The sequence below is a fragment of the Plecotus auritus genome (genome assembly GCF_963455305.1).
Source record: "Plecotus auritus genome assembly, chromosome: 4".
NCBI lineage: Eukaryota > Metazoa > Chordata > Mammalia > Chiroptera > Vespertilionidae > Plecotus > Plecotus auritus.
In genome coordinates, this window is record NC_137775.1 from 39,254,981 (window position 1) to 39,270,618 (window position 15,638).

The window sequence follows — 15,638 nt, forward strand, 5'->3', positions numbered from 1 at the left end:
CAAGGCCTCTGTGGGCTGTTTGAAGGAGTTTACGGCGTGGGGTCAATCTGGTCCCACTGTGGCTAGAAGCAAAGTCCTCTTCTTGGCAAAACATGTCCTTCTCTGCTAGATCCCAGGACCCAACTCCCCTGCCGTGTCTCCCACCCCAGAAGCTCCGCTGAGTCTCCTTTGCAGCAGCCAGTCCCTGTGGAGGCCCTCACCACTGCCTTCTCCCACTCTGCTTTCTGGGGAGCTCGTCCAGGCCCAGGACGTTGGTCACCACCGCCCTCACAAATGGGATTCCTAGCCCAGAGCTCCGTGACAGGTATCCATCTGCCCTTTGACTGCACTCTTGAATGTCTCTAAGCACCTCACACTAAACATGCCTGAGAGATACTCATTACCTGCCTCCAGTTTGATCCTCTTCGTACTCCATAACCAGTATGAAGCCAAAACCCATGTATCTTCCTTGACACCTCCCTCTCCCACTCCACGTCAAACCCACTGCCAAGTCCTGCTGATTCTTCAGAAAGATCTCTGATGCCTAGTCCCTCCTCTCCCCCTGCACCACCATCACCCTGATCCAAGCGCTGACTCCTCACTGGTCTCCATCATCTCTTCCCATTTTGTTCTGTGTTGCAGCCAATAGTAATTTTTTAGAAGTGTACATCTGATTATTTCATGTAACCACTTCAAATACTTCAAAGACTTTCCATTGTTCTGCTCCATTTGGCCCCTCTCTGGCCTCTGCTCGCAGCACACCGCTTCCGTCTCCCTTCCCACCTCACTGGCCTTTCAGTCCTCACACGCTGCGCTCCTGGCCTCCGCTGTCCCCGCTGCCTAGACTGGCCAGTGCCTGCTCCCCCAGCTCCGCCTGCAGCCAGCCCCGTCTGCACTCCCGGTGGAAGCCCGAGTGGGCCAGGGCCCCTGTGACACTCTCACGGCACCGTGTGCCTCCTTTTCTTGGCCCCTGATACAGTGATAGATTGACTCCTATTGGTCTAATCCTGTGATTAGTGTTAGTTTTTCTCTCTAGACGTGGTAAGCTCTCGATGGTTTTCGAATGGATCTCCCCCCTCCCCATCATGCTCTCAGCTCTGACGCGGGGACTGGCTCCCGGCGGGGGCTCCAGTGCAGTGTGAGTGTCCAGGAAGCAGCAGGAGGGGCCCTGCGGGGTGAGAGCATGGGTGAGGGGTGCAGGGACCACAGCTGCTGGGGTACCCACAACCTGCTGTGCATCTGACGTTGATAATTCCTCTCGCTAACAAAATGGCAGGACTCTTCTAAGTTTTTAAAGTGATCCACTCAACTTTTTTGTTCTTCCCATGTTTTAGTACAACTTTTAGGGGGAAAGCCAAGCAAGACAACTTGGAGCCATCACCTCCTCTGAGCCGTGGGCACTTAACTGGCTGTGAGCGCTGAGAGCCTGACCCTGAGCCTCTGCCCAGGGTCCCCAACGGCCCCAGAGCGTCTCTGGCCAGGACTGGTCAGGACAGCCACCCCAGGCCCCTGCCCTCTCATTTTCTAGGGGAGAGAGAAGCACCAGGAAAGCAGAGGGCGGAGGTCTCAGGGGACAAAGCCACACAGTAACTTCGGATGAAAGAGCGACATGGTGCATGCACATGAAACCCGGCGGGCGTTCTAGCCCAGGAGGGTCTTGCTGTTGGAGAGCAGCAGCCCTCTGTGCCAGGTGGGGTGGCGCTCACAGCTCGGCGCCTTTTTGGCATCAGGTGGGCTCAGGCGTTTCTGCTACAACACAAACAGGATCACCTCTTTGAAAGGCCTGAGGCAGCACCAAACAGGTTCACACTTAGAAAACATCTCAGCGTGCAGCACTGCAGTGTGGGCAGGAGGGGGACGCGGGGGGGGGGGGGGGGGAGGGCGGGGTAGAGTGAGGCCCAGGAGAGCTCTCAGCAGAGGGCCTTGGCTCTGAGAGAGGGATCCACGCCTGACTCTGCCTTGGAAACAGCCAGCCCTCCCCCAGCTCTGAGCTTCCCAGGATGGGGGTGGAGGGCAAGAGGTGGGGGCAGCCGGCCCTGGAGCCTGGCTGGTGGTCTCTCCTCAGCACAGCTTCAGCCTGAGGGGCGTGCCCAGCCCACCAGAGCCTCTTCCCAGCCTCAGGCCTGTGGTTCCCACTCCCCTGGGAATTTTGACATAAAAGAGATGGTAACCCTGGTGCAAAGGAGAGAGAGAGAGAGAGAGAGAGAGAGAGAGAGAGAGAGAGAGAGAGAATGTGTATGGGTGTGTGTGTGTGAATATGTGTATGAGTGTGTGTGTGTGAGTGTGTGTGAGTGTGTGTATGAGTGTGTGTGTGAGTGTGAGTGTGTGTGTGTGAGTGTGAGTGTGAGTGTGTGTGTGTGAGTGTGAGTGTGTGTGTGTGTGTGTGTGTGTGAGTGTGTGAGTGTGTGAGTGTGAGTGTGTGTGTGTGTGTGTGTGATTGTGAGTGTGTGTGTGTGAGTGTGTGTGTGAGTGTGTGTGTGTGAGTGTGAGTGTGTGTGTGAGTGTGTGTGAGTGTGTGTATGAGTGTGTGTGTGTGAGTGTGTGTATGAGTGTGTGTGTGAGTGTGAGTGTGTGTGTGTGAATATGTGTATGAGTGTGTGTGTGAGTGTGTGTGTGTGTGAGTGTGTGTGTGAGTGTGTGTGTGAGTGTGTGTGTGTGAGTGTGAGTGTGTGTGTGAGTGTGTGTGTGTGTGTGAGTGTGTGAGTGTGAGTGTGTGTGTGTGTGAGTGTGTGTGTGTGAGTGTGTGAGTGTGTGTGAGTGTGTGAGTGTGAGTGTGTGTGAGTGTGTGTGTGTGTGAGTGTGTGTGTGTGTGAGTGTGAATGTGAGTGTGTGTGTGTGTGTGTATGGGTGTGAGTGTGTGTGTGTGAATATGTGTATGAGTGTGTGTGTGAGTGTGTGTGAGTGTGTGTGTGTGAGTGTGTGTGTGTGATGTAATACAGGTTCGGGGCATGGTGCTTACCTGGGAGCCAACAGGTAAGACTACTCCCCATTCCTGCCCCCGTGAGGACCAGAATCCCTGAGAACAAGAAGGCATCCAAAGGTTTGGGAGGCAGGCAGGTTTTGTCATTGAATATCATTCCCCATTTGACCAAGTTACTTCAGCTCCCAGAGCCTCTGTTTCCACGTCTGTAAAGCGCGACTATGATATTTACCTCTGGGCTTGTCCGAGGCAACAGACTGAGGCAGAGGTTCTGTGTGCAGGAAGGTCCGTGGAGAATGTCCATGGGGACAGCACGTGTAGGGAAGGGAAGGGAAAGGATGGAAGCAGGACGGGCAAAGGGGCTGAATTGGGGACAATCAGTCACAAGGCCAGTTTCACCGGGAGCTCAATGGGTGGCCTTTGAGCGTTGCACCACCCTGAGTGAAGGGGCCAGACCTGTGTGCCCCACCCACAATCCTGAATGAACCAGCTGCTGGACACTGGCTGCCCCCGGGAGAGGGCGTGACCTTGAGTAAGGAAAGTGACTCAAACACTTGCTCCTCCTCCCCACCATCTGAGGAGGACCTGGGCATCAAACTGAACAGCTACTACAGGTGTTGAAGGAGATTAAATGGAAAAACATCTACATAATATGGTAAGAATTAAAAATAAACGAATAAAACCTAACAGGTTCATCTTTTCCCAGCCTCATTCTTGGAAAAAGTGGCATTGTGCTACTAAAGGTCTGAGCTGTCCTCCTTAAACTCAGCACCCCACAGGGGAGAGGGAGCTTTTGTGTTTCAAACTGTTTAGGGGGAGCAGGCTGGATGGGTGCAGCCCAGAGCGGATGGAGAAACACCTGGAGGTGGAATGGTGCTGAGTTAAAGGGGAGGGAGGGAGTCTCTGTAACGGAGAGAAGATCAGAGGGCATGGATTCTGATTACTGAGGGCTGGTCTCATACCACTTCTGTTTAGCCCCCCAGAAGATGGGTGTGCACTGGGGTGGGGGGGGTGGGGGGTGACACTTCCCATTGTTCTTTTGAAAATCACAGAGAAAAGCCACTGGGCTGGTGCCTGGCAGAAAAGCAGCAGATCTGCCTATGTCGTTGGACTGCATGGAGTCCCCTGAGAGGCCAGTAGGAATTGAAAAGTGATGCCCTTTCCAGAACATTCTAGGCTACATAAGGTCCATTCTCCTGGGATTTTTCATGACCCTAGGGAGGGAAAGCTCCCTCCATCCATCACCGAGATTGATATTTTTCACTAGCCAGGTGGGTTGGGGCCTAGAGTGGTTATCTGATTTAGAGAAATGAAACATTTTGTGGAGTAAATGTAATACCCACCGTGAAATTTGGCACCAACCAAGTGCCCAGCACCCAGTGGGCGCACATTGAGAAATCACTTTCTCTTTCCTGTCCTGTCAGAGGTATACCTAAATGTTGCAACCAGTTGAAAACCTTTTCCTGTTTAAAAGAGAGAGAGAGAGAGACATGCTTCTTTGTTACATTCTCTAATCAATTACATACATTTATTAAATATTTACTATGTTAGTTTCCTCTAAGATGGCAAACTAAATCAGGCTGCTTGCTAATCAATACTGAAGAAACATAGAAGCAAGAGGGAAATGTGCATTTAGGGACACAAACAAGTAAAAGCAAAAGAAACACCCTCCACCCCCCTTCCAGTAAGCATGGAGAAGGTTGTTCTGAACTCTTATAAGTGAAGGCGTGACTGCAGCTTGTCGGGGGACCCAGAGGCAGCATTAAGAGACCGGTTGGAGAAAAGTCTTTTAAAGGCCATCCTTGCATCTCCCTCGAGTAGCCTATAACCATCATTGCCTGCCTCTCCTGGGGAGAGCTCTGGGCAGTAACCTGGACTATTGGTGCAGATGTCTTCAGGGAGATTCCTGGCAGCACAAAAGTCCTGCTCCGAGGAAGTGATGGACATGGATGTGGACTAAACAGCTAACCTCTGAGGCATCCCTCACCCCCTCCGCCTCCACTCCCCAGGGTTGGGGGATTGCATGACAGGGACTACCTTCTCCCAATCCTGCTGAAAGACTGAAAGATGAAATCTTGACCAAAGGAGTCGCCCGCTGGAAAGCCAATGGCCCAGTGGAATCACTAGCGATTCCATGGTGCCTGGGACTCTCCATCCCAGGCTGCGGCCCCTCTCTCCTCCTTAAACTCACTGGAGCTGACCCAGTCTGGTGTCTTTGGCCCTTTCTTAGTGCCTATTACAAAACCGAGCATAGAGAAAATGAACAGGGACTAAAAGGAGAGGAGAGGAACAGAAGCTCACAAACCAAGTGACTGGAGCAATGCCACCACTAAACAGCACAACATATGCCACTGGGCAGAAGTATTTGAACAGATGAGCCAAGAACTTAAAATAAGCACTATAAATACACACACTAAGGAAATAGGGAAGATGCTAGCAAGAATAAAAAGTCACCAAAAAGAACCAAGTAGGATGTTAGGTGTGGAAAAGGTAAGTAATAAAATAAAGAACACTATAGATGGGATAACTAGTGGGAGTGAAACAGCTAAAGAACAATTAGTGAGCTGGAAGATCAGATTGAGAAGTTCTCCCAGAATGCACAGGAAAGGGTGGGATGAGAAAGAAAATAGATATTTTAAAAGATAAAACCAAAAGAAATGGAAGATAGAGGAAGGTCCACATCCACATAATTAGAACCCAAAAAGAGAAAAATAAAAACAAGAAATGGCAATATTTAAAGAAAAAGTAAAGTTTCCGGTATTAAATTATTATATCAAATATAGTAATAATTTGATATAATAATTTACATTTGTTAATCAAATGTAAGAGCATAATAAAGTATTCTCAGACATATAAAGCTTCAATATGATAGACATTATATGTGCATAAAAGGAAGAATGAGGGGTAGGGAGAGCAAAACAGGAAAAGATATACCCTTATAGAAAGCCTCAAAATATTTCAAACAAATGAAAGAATTGCAGAGAGAAATATATAATCCTAAAGTTGACGGAAGAAACAGTTGATCAAGTTGATCCCACCCCGCCCCCCAAAAGGACAGAGATACCCAAGACCTAACAATAAAATTAAACGGAGATTTCTTTTCAAGTATATATAGAACACTTACAAAAATAGACAACAAATTAATAATAAATATATTCAGGAAATAATAAGAGAACTAGAGCTAAATAATTTCTTATCCTAGGAAACCTAATAACATACTACTAAAGGACTTTTGAGTTAAAGAAAAAAATCATAAAGAAATTTGCAGAATACCAGAACTATAGTGAACAATATACATCAAAATCGTGAGATCCAACTGAAAATTTAAGAAAAATTCAGATTTAAATATATTTATCAAGAATCTACAATGTTAATAATAAATGATATGAGCAATCAATACAGAGAATTTGAAAAAGAGAAAAATATGAAATAATTATAAAGGCAGAAATCAGTAAAATAGTGAACGCAAAAAATGATTGACAGGATTAACAATTTTTTTTAAAGTTTTAACAAGACAAATATTTAGCAAGTTTTGATTTCAAAATAGAAGATGTAAATTTTAAAATACAGGAAAAAAGAGAAAAATAACAATAGAAAGATCAAAAGAGATTGAAAGCCTAGATGAAAGAGATGAATTCATAGAAAAATATGAAATGTTAAAATTAGTAAGGAAAGAAATAGCTTGAACTGGACCAGTAAGTATTAAACAACTTGAAAAGGATATCAAAGCGCCAAAACCGGTTTGGCTCAGTGGATAGAGCGTCGGCCTGCGGACTGAAAGGTCCCAGGTTCGATTCCGGTCAAGGGCATGTAACTTGGTTGCGGGCACATCCCCAGTAGGAGGTGTGCAAGAGGCAGCTGATCGATGTTTCTCTCTCATTGATGTTTCTGACTATCTATCCCTCTTCCTTCCTCTCTGTAAAAAATCAATAAAATATATAAAAAAAAAAAAAAAAGAAAAGGTACCTTTCAAAAGAGCTCAGACAGCCTCACAGGTGAATTTCACCAAACTCTGAAGTAACAGATATTCCCATCTCATACAAGTTGTGCCAGAAAATGGGAAAAATGAAAGCTGCCTACTTTATTTTATGAATTTAGTATAATCTTAATTCCAAAGACAGAAGATAAAGAAAATTATAGACTCATTTCACTTATGAACATAGATATCTAAGCAGAGAGTAAACTATTCACTGAATACATCAGTTTATTTAAAACATAATACAGCAAAACCAAGTGACGTTTATTCAATGTCAGAAAATTGTATAATTTCCCACATTCCACACATATTAGGGATAATTATATAATTATTTCAATCTTTGTAGAAAAAGCTTTTGAAATGCTCATTACTGATTTTCAGTAGGTATAATCATCTTTCCAGAAAAAAATAAGCATGAAAAAGAAATTATTAATAATAATAAAATAAAAATTTAGCAATATTACTGAATAAAGATCAACCTAACTTATACTAATAATAAAAATTAAGATACCATTCATAATAGAAACAAAAAACTATAAAGTATCCAGGAATTCACTTTACTGATAGGATACCTCTATGGTGGGAACTTAACAACTGTTATAAACACCATAGAACATGTCAGTAAATGGATTAGTCCATGCTCCTAAATGGTGTGATGTGAAATTATAAGGAAGTCAATTATTCCTCAAAGTAAGCTATAAATCAAATGCAATTTCAATCAATATTCCAGCTGAATATTTCTGAGGAACTTGGTTAACTTACTCTAACATTTATTATAAAAGATTAAAGATTCATGACTAATCAACCTTTAAAAAGAAGATTAAAGATAAGGGAGAGGTCTAATCATACTAGATATTGACATACTACAAAACCATTATTAATATTTTAGAGTGTAATTTTGGAGTAAGAACAGACAAATAGATCAATGGGCAGAATGGAGAGCTCAGAGAAATCCAAGTGTACATGGTAACAAAGGACAGAGGTGACACCACACATCAGCAGGGAAAAGACTCATTCTTTAGTAAAAAATGTGTTGGGAAATCTGGTTCACTATGTAGAGAAAAATAAAACTGGATCCTACCCAACACCACATCACCAGTGGACAGAAGAATTGAAAACCAACGAAAGAAAACACACCAAGTCAGACAAACTACAAACGATACGACAGCTCATTCCAGTGATGTAAGGCATTTAAAGTAATCATTCCCATTACATATTTTGCGCGGAAATATAACTCATTTACTCTTATTTTGCCCTCAGGAGAAAGTGCTCTCCCTCTCTATGAACGCGAACGTGTGGGACTCCTGGATTTGATCACTCCGGTCTGTCTCTCTGAAGACTGGTGTTTGGGACCAAGCACCCCCACCTACCTGCACTGACTGCTGATTTCTTCAATGCTTTTCTGTTTCTCCGGGTCCATTAATAAAATGCAAATGGCTGTCTGAAGGGAATTCTTGGTGGGGGCAGACTGGCCTTCCTCTGGATGTGCGGGCTAGTTGGAAGGCAGCCAGCAGGTGGGCAAACAGGTAGCAAAAGAGGGAGGATTAGATGGGAGAAGGAAACTAACTGGCCAGGCCAGTGAAAACACACTCTTGCCTCCTCACAGTTTCTTCTTCTTCTTTGTCTCCCAGGAAGCTTCAGTGGCATGTGAAAGACTGGAGCAAACACCCAGTGGGCTGTGGGGGGCCCTTGGTCGGATCTGAATGAAGGTGACGTTAATCTTTTCACAGATTCCCTGGGACTCTCCTTCAGCTCCTTCAGCTCTATTTCCTGGAGGTTTTTGGGTGCTGAGAGCCTCCCTGGCTACAATTGTGCTGTTATTCAGGCATTGCAAGCGCTTGGCCCTAACAGGGATTTGTTTGAGGATCTGATTTCAGTTGATTAAAATGTTTTATGTTATGAATAATATTTTATGCTCTGTAAAAATGGGTAGGAATTTTGAATGTGAGTTCACTTTACAGAAGTGTGCTGGGGCTGGCTCTTGCCAATTAGGCACATCCAACTCTGTGCTCAGTCACATAAAGGTAGCTTGAAATTGGCCTTGGTAGGAGTATTTACACCATGGAAATGGGCAAACAGTACACATCAGGGCTTCCTGCCCCCCAGAAGGGGTTGCAACATATTTACCAGCATGCTACTGCTTTGGGGGCTGCAGGAGGGGCTTAACAGAGACTTGGAGAAACAAGACTGAAACTATGAAAAAGAGATTCTCCTTCAGAGAGAATATGGCTTAGATTCTGAAATCACCGAGTTGGCCTTAACTGAGAAAAGAGATTTGCTATTGGTGAGTGTGGTTGGCAAGTCATTCTAACTGACTATGAACACTGGAGTCTGAGGCATAGAATAACTAAGTCCCATTCTGAGATTGTACACCTGAGAATACATTCCATGAAGTATCTAAGCACATTAAAAAAAATAACTGATGTATTTAAAAAGAGTAGGAGTGTAGTAGGCGGTTCAAAAGACATGAGCAGAGCAAGGACGATGGGCCAGGTACAGAAGGTCACCAGGGTAGAAAGCCCCAGGTGCCTGGCAATAGACAGTTATAGGGTGGGACCTCACCCCCAGGGTGACCTTTCCTCCCCTAGCATATCACTGGTCACTTGGTTTGAACCCCCTGACCTTTCCTTCCTAGACATAACATCTAGGCCTCAGCTGTATTTCAGCTCCAGGTCCAGAACAGCAGCAAAACCAGACAAGGATGCCAAGGCTGACCTCAGGACCAGCTGCCTTGAATAATGACCCCCTGCCCTGGCATCCACCGTTCAATCATGGAGACCACAACCCTGAAAGGACACACCCGGAAAGCTGCTGAATAGTCCACTGTAAGCATGTCAAACTCAAAGGCTAACACGGGCCAAATAAACAAGGTTTAGTCTATGTGGGCCACAAACAAACAAAACCTTCAATTTTCATAGAAATGTAGGTTTATTTTGATAGAGACATGCTGCATACAAAGGGCTGAAATAAATGAGTAATCATTAGCATAAAATAATAGAACATTTTAATAAAAATTAATATTTTTTCTTGAACATTAACTTACCAGACATCGAATAATTGCACAAATTAATAAGCGTAATGCAAATAAACCTATTTTTCTTGTTCTCCAAAAGCAAAATATTTTCTGTTGTGCACACCAAACAAGCCAGTCCAAGACTAATGATGTGGCAACCGGCTGCTAAAATATTCGCTGCTAGTATTAGTGGAGAGAAATGGTGCGCCTGCATGTAAGGCACATGAGGGAAATGAATGCAACATGATTATAGTAAACAGTCATTAGTGAACTTTGTAGTTTGTTATTAATAACTAGAGGTCCGGTGCATGGATTAGTGCACCAGTGGGGTCCCTCAGCCTGGCCTGCAGGAATTGGGCCGAAACCAGCTCTCCGACATTCCCCGAGAAGCCTTAGATTGTGAGAGGGCGTAGGCCAGGCCAAGGAACCCCACTGGTGCACGACTGGGGCGGGGAGGGATCCTGGGAGGGCTCCAGGGCGTGTCCAGCCCGTCTCATTCAGTCCCTATCAGCCAGACCGAAGCAGCAAGCTAACCTACCAGTTGCAGCATCTGCCCCCTGGTGGTCAGTGCACATTATAGTGAGTGGTTGAGCAGCCTTAGCATATCATTAGCATATCATGCTTTGATTGGTTGAATGGATGTCTGGATGACCGGACACTTAGCATATTAGGCTTTTATTATATAGGATGTAACAAACCAGGACTGTACCTGTATCTGTGATCTCCCTTAGTTCTTCCATTTCTGTGGCTGACTGTTCAACTTGCAAAGCCCTGTTTACCTGGTGTGAGAAAAAGTCCTCACTGGTACCAGAAACCCTCAAAGCTCCAGGGCCAGGTACACAGGTGTCTTGGGTAGTAAGGAGGATCCTGCTTGCTGCCAGTCAGTTGTTGCAAGCTCCCGTGGGGTCTCTAGCTGGTGCCCCAGGGGTTTCTTATGTGGGAAGCCCCATGTCTGCATGCTGGGGGCAGGATCTGGGCTCCTAGAGGCAGCAGCAGCCAAGGGTGATAAGCACACTCTGCCCTCTGTTTGAAAGGATGAGAGGTGACCCATTCTGAAAAACGCGGAGTGGGCGCATAGGAAGCCGTTTTCCCAGTCACTCTCTCGCTCTGAGGCACCTCTTTTCAGAAGGCCCAGTGACCTGTAGTAGTGTGGCAATGACACTGGGGAAGGCCTCCAAGAGAGCTCTTTCTACGCATTTTCCCTACGTAGGACTTTTGCAATTTAATTTTTGATGTTATACTTAGCTCAGAAAATTTACTTGTAATGTTTTAGGTACCCAGAAACACATAGTATTTTGGAGCTGAAAGTCCCCACTTTCTCAACTACCAAAGGACCTGTGATGTGAAGGGACTTGCCCAGTCCCACAGCTAATTCGTGGATGTGCAAGAACAGAGCCCAGAACTCCTTCCTGACCTCTTACACCTGGTAAAACAGGGCCTTGCAAGTCTTGAAGTCCCAGTTCAAGACTCCTTTATTCCACGGATCCTGTATAACTTTCATCTAAGCACCTGAAATGTTTATTCAGCATCTGGTTTTTCAGAGGTGACTTTGAGAATATGGAACTGGGTTTGAAAGGTGATTTTTAAATCTATATACTAGTTATTTGTGTAAAAATGGCACTTGAGTACAAATATAAGATATTGAAAATTTTAAGTATTCAGCACTAGTGAAAAGCTAGATTAATTTGTACAGACATGGAAATTTGTGTTCAGACAAGCATCCTGGATGACCGACAGGTGGCAGTACTTACCTGCCTTATAGCATCTTGATAGCCTGCTAAGGAGACAGCTCTCTGTTCAGCCTCAGGGATGGAGCAGAGAAGGCCCACTTGCCTTTTTTTTTTTTTTTTAAATATATTTTATTGGTATTTTACAGAGAGGAAGGGAGAGGGATAGAGAGTTAGAAACATCGATGAGAGAGAAACATCGATCAGCTGCCTCCTGCACACCTCCCACTGGGGATGTGCCCGCAACCAAGGTACATGCCCTTGACCGGAATCGAACCCGGGACCCTTCAGTCCGCAGGCCGACGCTCTATCCACGGAGCCAAACCGGTTTTGGCCCCACTTGCCTTTAACTACCTACCTCCTTTGCTAGGATACAGGAAATGCACGTCTTCAATTTTCTAATGACGAAAACAGCCTTGGGAGTGGTTGCTTTTCCATTCTGCTGATTTTTGCCCCAAGGAGAAGGCAGACTTTGTTTCTCTTATGGTCCAAAGTAAGAGTATGTGGGAGGAGGGGAGCTGGGTCTAATGTCCTGTGTGGGCTGGTGTTATGGGGTTCCAGTTGAGTGGCTCCTTGGGAGAGTTCCATGTGTCAGGAAATTACTTCTTGTCAAACTAGAGGTGATAATAGGACAATACCTGGAAATGCTTGAGGTTCATGAGTAAGCAGTGAGGCAGAAGAGAGAATTTCTTCCCTTGTCTCTGCCAACCCAAAAATGTAGGTCAGTACAGAGAGCATGGTTTATAGGGACATTGGGGTTCAGTTAGTTACAAGGAGACATTCTGATTGGAGCTTCAGTTTAGTTTTTATGTGTTTTTGTGGGGTTACAAACTTGTCATTGGAGGTTAAGGGTCAAGGCTGGCAGGTCTAGGATTCATTTTTTTTATAATTATTGTCTTTGGCTTTAAGCACAAGCCCTGCGATAGGGCAGACACCTCTGGAAGGGCCAGCACACCATGCAACTGTGTTTATTCACCACAGTGAGAATTTGCTCATCAGATGATTCCACAGACTTGATGTCCGGGATTTTCAAGAAGTTCAGCCATGTGAAGTGCTGGAGGGATATGTGGAGCGTTCAGAGCTCTGTTCTCTCCTTTATCTTCAGCATGAAGGGCCCTAAGCCTCCTGGCATCAGGAATGAGAAGTGAACTAAAGGGGGAGTGGTGGGTGGTGAAGGTGGAAGAGTGTCAAAAAGGAAGTTCAGTTGCCCCATGGACTGGTCTAGAGCTGACCTGGAATCTCTAGAATAGCATAGTCTTCTTTCCCAGAACCCTCCTGAGGAAGAAAGGCAGTGATGTGGCTCCAAGATCCGGTGCTAATATGACTATGTTCTCAGGACTCCCTGGATTTGGGCTATCCCAGGTGGTAGCAGCAATGCAATGGGCACTCAGTATGCCACGCTGGCATCTTTTTCTGCCCCCCCTCCCCCATGTCCCATCTTTCTCTCCTTCCTCAAATGCCCAGGAGGACCAGCCATGCTCTGAGTGCTAGGAGACAGAAGTGAATCAACACAGAACAGATTCCTATTCTCAAGAGCCTACATTCTAGTGAAGTGAGATTCACAAATCAATCACTATCTAACAGGTCAGACACTATACTAGGTGTTTACCTTGAATTTCCCTAATAGCTCTGCAAATGGGGTTTGTTATTCACATTTTACCAACAAGGAAATAATACCTAGGGTGGTGTCTGAAGTCTGTACTATTTTGTAGAATGAATGAATGAATGAATGAATGAGCAAACAAGTAAATGAACAGAGGACCAAGGAGTTCAGTGGCTGACCTCAGGCCATATAGCTCATAAGTAATATAGCCTTGGTTTGGCTGCAAACCTGCACTCTGCTTGGTTTTCCAAACTGGGTAATGTGCCTGAGCGGGGCGGGGCGGGGTGGGGGGGGCTTCAAAGGGTCATTGCAGGATGATACGAAGAACAGATGTTTAGTAAATAGTTTGCCCGGCCATAGAAAAGGTTTTCACTGATAATCTCTTATTATGGGCAAAGTCCCTGATTCACGTTCTTCTAGGTAGTTAAAGGGAGGGACAGGAGTTTCTTTTGAGCCTGAAGCTAAAATTGCATACCACTCAGGCACATCTTGGGGTGGCTCATTCTGAACCCACACATGTACAGAGAGATGACCATTCTGTAGAAGCAGCATGAGGGCAGCCCTCTGCAAGCCAAGGAGAGAGGCCTCAGGAGAAACTAAAGCTGCCCACATAGTGATTTTGGACTTCCAGCCTGTAGAACTGAGAGCAAATAAATCCGTTGTTTAAGCCGCTCAGTCTGTGGTATTTTGTAAGGGCAAGCCTGGCAAATGAATATGACCCTTCTTCTCAGACCCTCAAAATGCTTAGCTTATCTGTAGAATTAAATGCCCAAGGAAATGACCACTCACATTCTTTTGAGGCAGGCTGTTAGGCCACACAATTTCTGTAAGTCTCAGCACTGGGGACCAATCATTTCTCATCCCAGCTTCCCATGACTACATGGGCATTGCTCATACTTTAGTCTCATCAGAATCCCCGGGGGGTGGGGGGTGGGGCGGGGGGGGGGGCTTGATAACTCTGAGACAGTGGAGGCCGGACCTCCGAGTTTCTGATTCAGTGGGTCTGGGGTGGGGTCGGAGAATCTGCATTCTAACAAGTTTCCGGTGATGCAGCTTGTCTTGGGACCATTCTTTGAGAACCAATAAATGATAGTTGAATTCTCCCATTCACCTTTTACGTGGCTTCTGCTTGTTTAAAACTTCTAGGAGGACACTTAGGAAGGCTTCTTCCCCATCATGTAATGGGGAGTGTGCACTTGGAGTCAGGGAGCATGCAGGGCAGTCTTGGCCCGCTTTGGGGACCTTCCCAGCCCTCCTGGCCCTGCCCTCCAGAGTGGGTTGATGGGAGTGTGCAGGGCAGAATAGCAGAACCTGGGGGCCAAAGGGCAGGGTAAACGGCTGTCAGCACTCAGGGCTCTTCTGCGGCCTAGAATTTATGTAACTGGAACACAGTGTCTTAAGCCCCGAGGCCAGAGAGGGATTTGGGTCAATGGGAAGTAAAATGAGCCCGAGGAGCTTCACTCACGTGAGGCAGAACTCACTCGGCCTCCGGGTGGACAGTGTGAAATAGGAAATAATTAAATGGTGTTTGGTGCATGTGCAACCTGCAGGGGTGGGCCATTCGCTCAGGAGCCAGCTGCGAATAGCTGCTGGAAGTGGTCATGTCCATTTCATAAAATTCTGACTAATTTAAAGAGCAGCTTATTCCAAAATAAAGCAAACCAAAAAACACTTGCATTTGGTTGCATATGAAAAACCAGCTCACAGTGGAGTCATCTTTTAAAAAGCAGAGGTACACTTGGGTGCTATCACTGAGTCTTTCACTGGCAAAGAATTCAATAATTCCCCATCCTTCCCCCATCCCCAGAGGAAGCCATGTCTGGCCCGTTTTCTTTCCTTGCATTTGGCTTATCTTGTGCCTTTAGAAGAGGTGGGCTGTGAATTTCTGGAGGGCATCGGCCGTGTCTTGTCCATTTTGGTGGACCTGGCACAGGTTAGGTGTTCAATATGCATGTGCAGAATGGATTGAGGAAAGGAATAAATAAAGACACTGATTAATTTTCAGTGGGGCGGTGGGAGGGAGACGAACAGCTAAAGGCTGGGAATCATGAACACTTGTTCCAACTGAAGTTAATGTTGGTGTTAATTTCCTCAAAAACAAAATACCTAACATGGGGAAAGTGCTTCCAAGTGTACAAAGCGCTTTCTCCCGGAAGAGCCTGTCCCATCGCCAGGTCTCAGGCCCCTCGGCCCCCTCTTACCTGGAAGGCGGTCTGGAAGATGAGCATGGCTGCTCGAGCTCTGAAGCAGGTGTGAGCTCCTCCTTCCTGCAAGCTTCTCCCTCCTGGGGATGGAGCCTCCTGGTGACTTGGAAGGTGAGAGCTGAACTCACAGCTGCCACCACAACGGCTCCCACGCTTCCCCCACCCGCTGCCATGAACCCAGAGATTCTGACGCAAGCTCCAGGGGCCTGTAAGTCT